At 39.1% G+C, this 7869-nt stretch overlaps 1 long non-coding RNA gene across 1 annotated transcript; it reads left to right on the top strand.

Moving 5' to 3' along the window:
- The first annotated feature begins 4584 nt into the window (after positions 1-4584).
- LOC101681901 lies at positions 4585-7651 on the top strand. The gene is made up of 4 exons (XR_001176685.1): positions 4585-4734; positions 5206-5241; positions 6464-6585; positions 7413-7651. It is a non-coding gene; the product is annotated as an uncharacterized LOC101681901 (long non-coding RNA).
- Positions 7652-7869: the final 218 nt, after the last annotated feature.

Here is a 7869-nt window from a genome sequence, read left to right as displayed (position 1 = left end):
TACTCAAGGAACTACAGAACACTCATGAAGAAATTGAAGAAGACACAAAGAGATGGAAGACCATTCCATGCTCTTGGATCAGAAGAATAAACATTGTTAAAATGTCTATACTGCCCAGAGCAATCTATACTTTTAACGCTATTCCAATCAAAATTCCACTGGTATTCTTCAAAGAGCTAGAGCAAATAATCCTAAAATTTGTATGGAATCAGAAGAGACCCCGAATCGCTAAGGAAATGTTGAAAAACAAAAATAAAACGGGGGACATCACATTACCAGATTTCAAGCTTTACTACAAAGCTGTGATCACCAAGACAGCATGGTACTGGCATAAAAACAGACACATAGACCAGTGGAACGTAGTAGAGAGCCCAGATATGGACCCTCAACTCTATGATCAAATAATCTTTGACAAAACAGGGAAAAGTATACAGTGGAAAAAAGACAGTCTCTTCAATAAATAGTGCTGGGAAAACTGGGCAGCTATATGTAGAAGAATGAAACTCTACCATTCTCTTACATCATACACAAAGATAAACTCAAAATGGATAAAAGACCTCAATGTGAGACAGGAATCCATCAGAATCCTAGAGGAGAACATAGGCAGTAATCTCTTCGATATCAGCCACAACAACTTCTTTCAAGATATGTCTCCAAAGGCAATGGAAACAAAAATGAAGATGAACTTTTGGGACTTCATCAAAATCAAAAGCTTCTGCACAGCAAAGGAAACAGTCAAAAACAAAGAGGTAACCTACGGAATGGGAGAAGATATTTGCAAATGACAGTACAGACAAAAGGTTGATATCCAGGATCTACAATGAACTCCTCAAACTCAACACACACAAAAAAGGCAAACATATCAAAAAATGGGCAAAAGATATGAACAGACACTTCTCCAATCAAGACATACAAATGTCTATCAGACACATGAAAACATGTTCATCATCATTAGCCCTCAGGGAGATTCAAATTAAAACCACATTGAGATATCACCTTATACCAGTTAGAATGGCCAAAATTAACAAAACAGGAAACAACATGTGTTGGAGAGGATGTGGAGAAAGAGGAACCCTCTTCCACTGTTGGTGGGAATGCAAGTTGGTGCAGCCTCTTTGGAGAACAGTGTAGAGATTCCTCAAGAAATTTAAAATAGAACTTCCCTATGACCCTGCCATTGCACTCCTGGGTATTTACCCCAAAGATACAGATGTTGTGAAAAGAAGGGCCATCTGTACCCCAATGTTTATAGCAGCAATGATCACGGTCACCAGACTGTGGAAAGAACCAAGATGTCCTTCAACAGATGAATGGATAAGGAAGATGTGGTCCATATACACTATGGAGTATTATGTCTCCATCAGAAAGGACAAATACCCAACTTTTGTAGCAACATGGACAGGACTCGAAGAGATTATGCTGAGCGAAATAAGTCAAGCAGAGAGAGTCAATTATCATATGGTTTCACTTATTTGTGGAGCATAACAAAAAGCATGGAGGACATGGGGAGTTAGAGAGGAGGGGGTTTGGGTAAATTGGAAGGGGAGAATCATGAGAGACTATGGACTCTGAAAAACAATCTGAGGGTTTTGAAGTGGCAGGGGGGTGGGAGGTTGGGGTACCAGGTAGTGGGTATTATAGAGGGCACAGATTGCATGGAGCACTGGGTGTGGTGAAAAAATAATGATACTGTTATGCTGAAAATAAATAAATAAATGAAATGAAAAAGTAAATATTAGCTTTTTTCCCCTGAAAATCTGTTCTTTTATAAAGATGACCAGGGCCCTGCTCTGACCCATAAGACTTTGTTTTGATTTTTAAAAAATGCTCTCCTCCATGGTTTGATCAGTATGTTGTTCATGGCAGAAGTGAGATTACCTAGGTCTAGGACATCCCCTTGCCTCAGAGAGGAGAGTGCCTTATCAGGAATTCCTGCTGCACTTCTCAGTCTACTTGATGAGGCTCCCCACAACATGTCTTGGCAAGCAGAATGGCTCTTATGTGTCAAAGACTCACCCAAAAGAAGGAAGAGGTCTTTGGGGTGTTCTTTTACTCTTCATTGTAAGTTTTTTCTTTAAACAACATCTGTCCTGTCCCTTGAGCACTCCATCCCAGACAACAATATTTCTTTAAAAGATTTTATTTAGTTAGTTGATGAGAGAGAGAGAGAACAGAAGCAGTTGGAGTGGGAGAGGGAGAAGCAGGTGCCCCGCTAATCTGGCAGCCCGATGCAGGGCTCAATCCCAGGACCCTGGGATCATGACCTGAGCTGAAGGCAGACACCTAATGACTCAGCCATCCAGCACCCAACAATAGTTTTAATATTTCTTTTTATGAGTTTGGCTTCTTTAGATTCCACATATAAGTGATACCTTGCAACAGTTGTGTTTCTTTGTCTGACTTATTATCTCACTTAGCATAATGTGCTCAAGGTTCATCCTTTTAATGGATGACAGCTGTCCTTATTCTTCATAGTTAAATTATACATTATATATATATGTATTATATATATGTGTATATATGCACATGCACAACATACATCTTCCTTATCTAATCACCCACTGATGGGCATATAGTTGTTTCCATCATCTTGGTTATTTTGAATAACCCTGCAGTAAACAGGGGAGGGCAGATGTTTCTTAGGCACTGTTTTCATTCCTTTTTCATTTCAGAAGTGAGATGGCTGGACACATGTTAGATCTATATTTCTTTTTTTGAGGAATCTCTATATTGTTTTCCATAGTGGGTGCACCAGTTTACGTTCCCACCAACAGTGTACTGTTCTCTTTTCTCCACAAACTTGCCAACACTTGTTATCTCTTGTCTTTATGACAGCCATTCTAATAGGTATGGGGTGATATCCCATTGTGGTTTTAATTTGCATTCCCTGATGATTTGTAAGCCCCAGAGATCTAATGCACAATATACTGATAGGCACAATATAGACAGCAATAATCACACTTGATAAGAGAGTAGAACTTAATTATACCAACCTTTAAAAAAGAAATTATAATTATATAATGATAGAGGTGGGAATTAATGGTTTAATGACAATAGTATAACAATATATGAATGTATCAAATTAACATAGTAGTACATCTTAAATTTACACAATGTTAAATATCAAGTATAGTGCAATACAAAAGCGGAAATACATGTTCATTGCTGTTCCATAGGTCAGAGATTCAATATCAAGTGTAGTTCAATACAAAAGTGGAAATAGATATTCATTACTGTTGCATAGGTCAGAGATTCTCCCACTGAGGATATATTGTAAAAAAAGTATACTTTGTATGAAGAAGAGCAGCATTAAAGTAATAGATCAATTAACGGCAAAGGAACTTTTAGAAGATAGTGATTTCTCACTATTTCCAGCTTTTCCAAGACACGTTCAGAATCTCTCCCTAGAGACCTGGAGAGTCCCACACTTGGTTGTGATGTGAATGTGGAGTTTTGCTTCATTGTTGCATTTACTTAGTAGCTGGGCTGTGTGACAGTTAAGGCAAGTAATTTGACAAGTCGTGGTGCAATGTCAGGCCCTACTCAACAACTGCAGACCTGAAGGAATAAGAGACTTGTATCCATTCTTTCCTTTCCTCAGAACACATCTTTGTTCCCAAATGTGTCAGGATGATTCCTTAGCATCCTTAAGGCTTTGTTCTAGTATCACCTTTTCTATCATGCGTTTTTTGGATACCTTATCTAATATTATAACCTCGCTTTCTGTCTTCAGAGATACTCTCCTTTCTTCTTTCCTATGTTATTTATTTGATCTCATCATTTTACAAACTATACACTGTTTTCCCTCCTCTTTCTTACCTCCATTTCTTCCTTTCTTTCTTTTTACTTTGTAATGGATGAATACCCATAACTGCACATGTCACATGGAATTTTTATGTGCTTTGTTCCTTGTTTCTCTAATGTATAGTGGTCAGTATATTTTTGTTGCATGAATGCATTGATTCATGCTGCATTAATTAACAAATATTCATTTCATTTTCCATTTTCTTGCTTTTTGACTTTGAATTTCCCCACAAGAAGTACTTAAATCCAGAGAGATCCTGTCAATGTGGGCTCACTGTGTGTGTCAGATGAGAGTATCTACATGTATATGAAGGAGGCTGTCACTGGAGGAAGGTATAGCCTGACCTAGGTGCATGGTTCTGAGAGCAGCTGCCATTCCCTGATGATTCTGCTTTGAGGAAGCCTAGAACTAAGAAAGCTGTAGTCGTCCATCTTCTAATGTGTATGAAAGGAGCATTGCAGGTTTGAGTAATCCCAAAAAGCTGGCTATCAGGCTCCTCAGCTTGTCAGCAGAGCTGGTAATCATGGGGCCACCCTACCATACAAGACAGAGGGAGCCTGAAGCAAAGTTCTCTGGAAAGTGTTCAAATATGGGAAATTCTTGACTTAAGACCTGTGCCAGAATCAAGGGACTGGGTCATCTTTCCAAAGGGCCTCTGGCTATGCTGTTGACTCTCCAGTGGTTTCTCGGAGTACCAACATTTCCTGATATTAACTAGCCTGGATTCTGGTCTAGCAGCCCCTGATTGGTGCCCTCTCCCTATATAATGTCATATAATGTCCCTATATACTGTGGCTTGCTGGAGTCAGATTCCTACCTCCTTCTGAGCTCTGACACTTTCCTATCTGTGCTCCCTGCTAATCAATTCACCATGAAGGGCTTGGCGATGCTGGTACTGGTGGCAGTTTCCACCTTCCTGGTCTCAGGCCGTAAGTAAAGATACTTAGCTTAAATAAGGTCTGGAGCAAGAGGACATCACAATATAACTTCTGCATGGGTGGGGGTTTTAGAGGGGCTTTATATGCTTGCATTTATCCTCTAATCCAGTACCTTCGTTCCATCTCCATTTTGCTTCACCACTCAGATAGAGAGGACTCTCCCTTTAGGCTTTGACAATTCAGTCAGGTCTTTGTTGTTTTAACCTTGGAATGCAACTGCAGTGTTATTTCAGGACAATATATTTAATAAATACATCAAAGGTGGATTGTAGGAAAGGAAAAATGGAGAAAAATTTGTGGGGCTTTGTGGGCTTCATATTATCTGTTCATCTTGGCTCTCAACACATGTAGGAAAGCTTGATTCTTCAGTTGTGAAAGCTTGCAATATTTTCCATATTCTGTCTTGCCTTACCCTCAAAACTGTTGGTCAATTTACACCTATTTTTTCTTTTTCTCTTTCAGAGACTACAACAGATGTCCCATCTGATAGCTCTACTAGTAAGTGTGTGTTTACACATTCCTGTCATGATGGTTTTTCATCCCAGCCTCCTGTCAAAGCAGCCATGGCAGCCAGTGTAGAGACTCTTAAGAACAGAAGTCACGAAAAGTCACCTTCTAGTTTTTAAAGTTCATCGTGAACATACAAAATGTTCTTATTTCTTATACACTATTAGAGAATATAAAGCTTCTGACATGGATTTACATAAATTGTGGATTAATTATTCATTATCCTGTAGCAGAAATGACAGGGGAATATGGTCTGAAACTGTGGCCTGTGAATTTGGGGAGATGCATGTATAGCCTTTGTGATTACCATAAATTTTGAGGCTGAGTATATGACCAGAGTGAAAAGAAGGGTTAATAAGTGTCAGGAACATGGAAGAGAATGTAGATGCTGAAGACAATGTAGAAATGTGGGCATTAGAAGCACATGGGAGTGTGGAATAGAGACTATGGAATGTAAGCGTGAAGTAGCAGGATGACCCTAAACTGTGGTCCTTGTAGAAGTATATATACCTTATTCCCTGGCTGCCATGCATTTTCTTCTCTGATTTGAAACCCAAGGTTTTGGACCAATGCTCTAGTATTTCTTGGGCTTCTCCTACATTGTCCTGTATATCCAATTCAATGTGTGTTGTGCTCATGCAGACATGAGGAAGATTTCTCTTTTGTGCTTCATAGCTGGGGACCTGTGTCCTTTGGTCATAAAGGTATAGACTGCAGTCAGACCTCACACACTGAACCATATGTCCTACCTGCCATGTGGAGTCAACTGAAAAAACTGTCTCATCTTCTTACTGAGAACTAAGACAGTGTGGCTAGAGTATGGGTATGGAGAATGAACTCTCTACTTGTTGAGATAGACACAACTCACAACTATTGGGTCTAACTCTGGTTATCTGTCAGTAGCTCTGGTGTAAGGTGCAGAGAGTGATAATTATCATCAATCTTGCCACATTACCTTTGAACATGGGATTATTGATAGGGCATTTGCTTACTTTTATTATTGCCAGAAGAGTATTAATTTCTCCTGTTATATCTAATTTGGTTCTCCTAGATAATACTGTAATAGATGGATTCCAAGTTGAACAACAGGCGAGGCAAATATAGTCCCATTTCAGGCCAGAAGAGATCCTATTGCTATAGCTCAGTGGGACAAATTTTGTTTCCTGGAGCAGAGTCAAGTGTCTCAGCTTGGATCTTTTCCACTTAATTTCAGCTGTCCCAAATCCACCACTGTGGGGCCCACTTCCAAATCAGCTACTGCCTCCACTGATGCCACCACCACCACAGTTCCCACCACCATGACCAGTTCTGCTCAAGACACCAGTGTTTGAAAGAGTAAGTTGAAGTTATTTACATGCTACCTTTATGAGGTTCCTGGATTCCTCGATTTTCTACTTTCCTGGTAGAGTCTATTTTGGGGGCAGGAGGGAGAAGCCATGAGATAGTTCTGTTTTCATTATTCTCTTATTGTTTTTGGTTTTACAAATCAAGTGAACAGATACATCTCAGAGGAGTCCGAGTTTGCAGGCTCTTATTCTCCACCATTATCTGCATGGTCTTAAAATGTTAGCATTTCATTGGGAAAACTCTTCTTTAGTAGAAATGTCATTAGAAGGACTGAAGTAAGTGTTTCCCTGGGGCCAGGTAACTGTTTATGTGTTTTTTTTTTTTGTTTTTTTTTTTTTGATTAGAAAATTTCTGTTTTCTTGAAAGACTTTTCTAAAAATAGACAATAGCTGAAAATGAAACTTTCTTGAGGAGAAGCTTTTTAGCATTATTCAGGATACTTTTGGACAATCATAGAGGCTCAAGAAAGTACAGAGCTCCTAGTGCTGATTAATTTTTCCTGTCCTTCACACTCATGGAACATCAATTACAAAATTTATTGAGTGTGGACATATGCCAGGCATTTTGGTATACAATTCACATGGGAAATTAATGCATATTGGCCTACTTCCTGTTTTCCCAAAATACCAGCTTCCCTAGGCTCCTGTCATGGGCTGCCAATCATGTTTCTTTTGGGATGAACATATCATGTTCTTAAGACTCTATGGAGTTCCGCGTCATTTGACATTTGCTAGTGTCCTTACAGACTCCCAAAAAAGCCATGTTCTCCACTCTTTTTTGAAACCCTCTTGACAATATATTTTATTTTCTTGCAGGTGTCATCAACAAGATTAAGAATAAACTAGATTTGAAAAATCTAGATTTGAATAATCACTAAGATGAAGGAAGCCTGGGCCTTTTGCAATTGATCCTGCTGGGCTTGGCCACAATATCCCTTCAACTGGTTTAACCCTGCTACTTAACATGTCTATCATCTCTGTCTTATCCCTAATCAGTTTATCTGTTTTCAAATAAAAAAATAACATTGAGTAGCAACAAAATCATATATTTTTAAGAGGTTGGAGAGTGGTTGTCCAATGATTCAGTCAGTCCCAGTGACAGATACTTTGATTTTTTTCTAGTCCTTTCTGTAGGACTGTACATGTGTCCCCAATTTTTAAACATAAGACACAGTTCTTGGGCCCATAACTAGAGACTAAAGGTTCTCTCACTTGAATGCACTTATCAACATTTACCAGGCGCCAATGTCCATTTTGGATTCCATCAAACTCT

Source organism: Mustela putorius, unplaced genomic scaffold (genome assembly GCF_011764305.1).
Source record: "Mustela putorius furo isolate JIRA1106 unplaced genomic scaffold, ASM1176430v1.1 tig00537227_pilon_pilon_pilon, whole genome shotgun sequence".
Lineage (NCBI taxonomy): Eukaryota > Metazoa > Chordata > Mammalia > Carnivora > Mustelidae > Mustela > Mustela putorius.
Note: the sequence above shows the minus strand (reverse complement) of the source record. Positions and strands in the feature narration are given on the sequence as shown.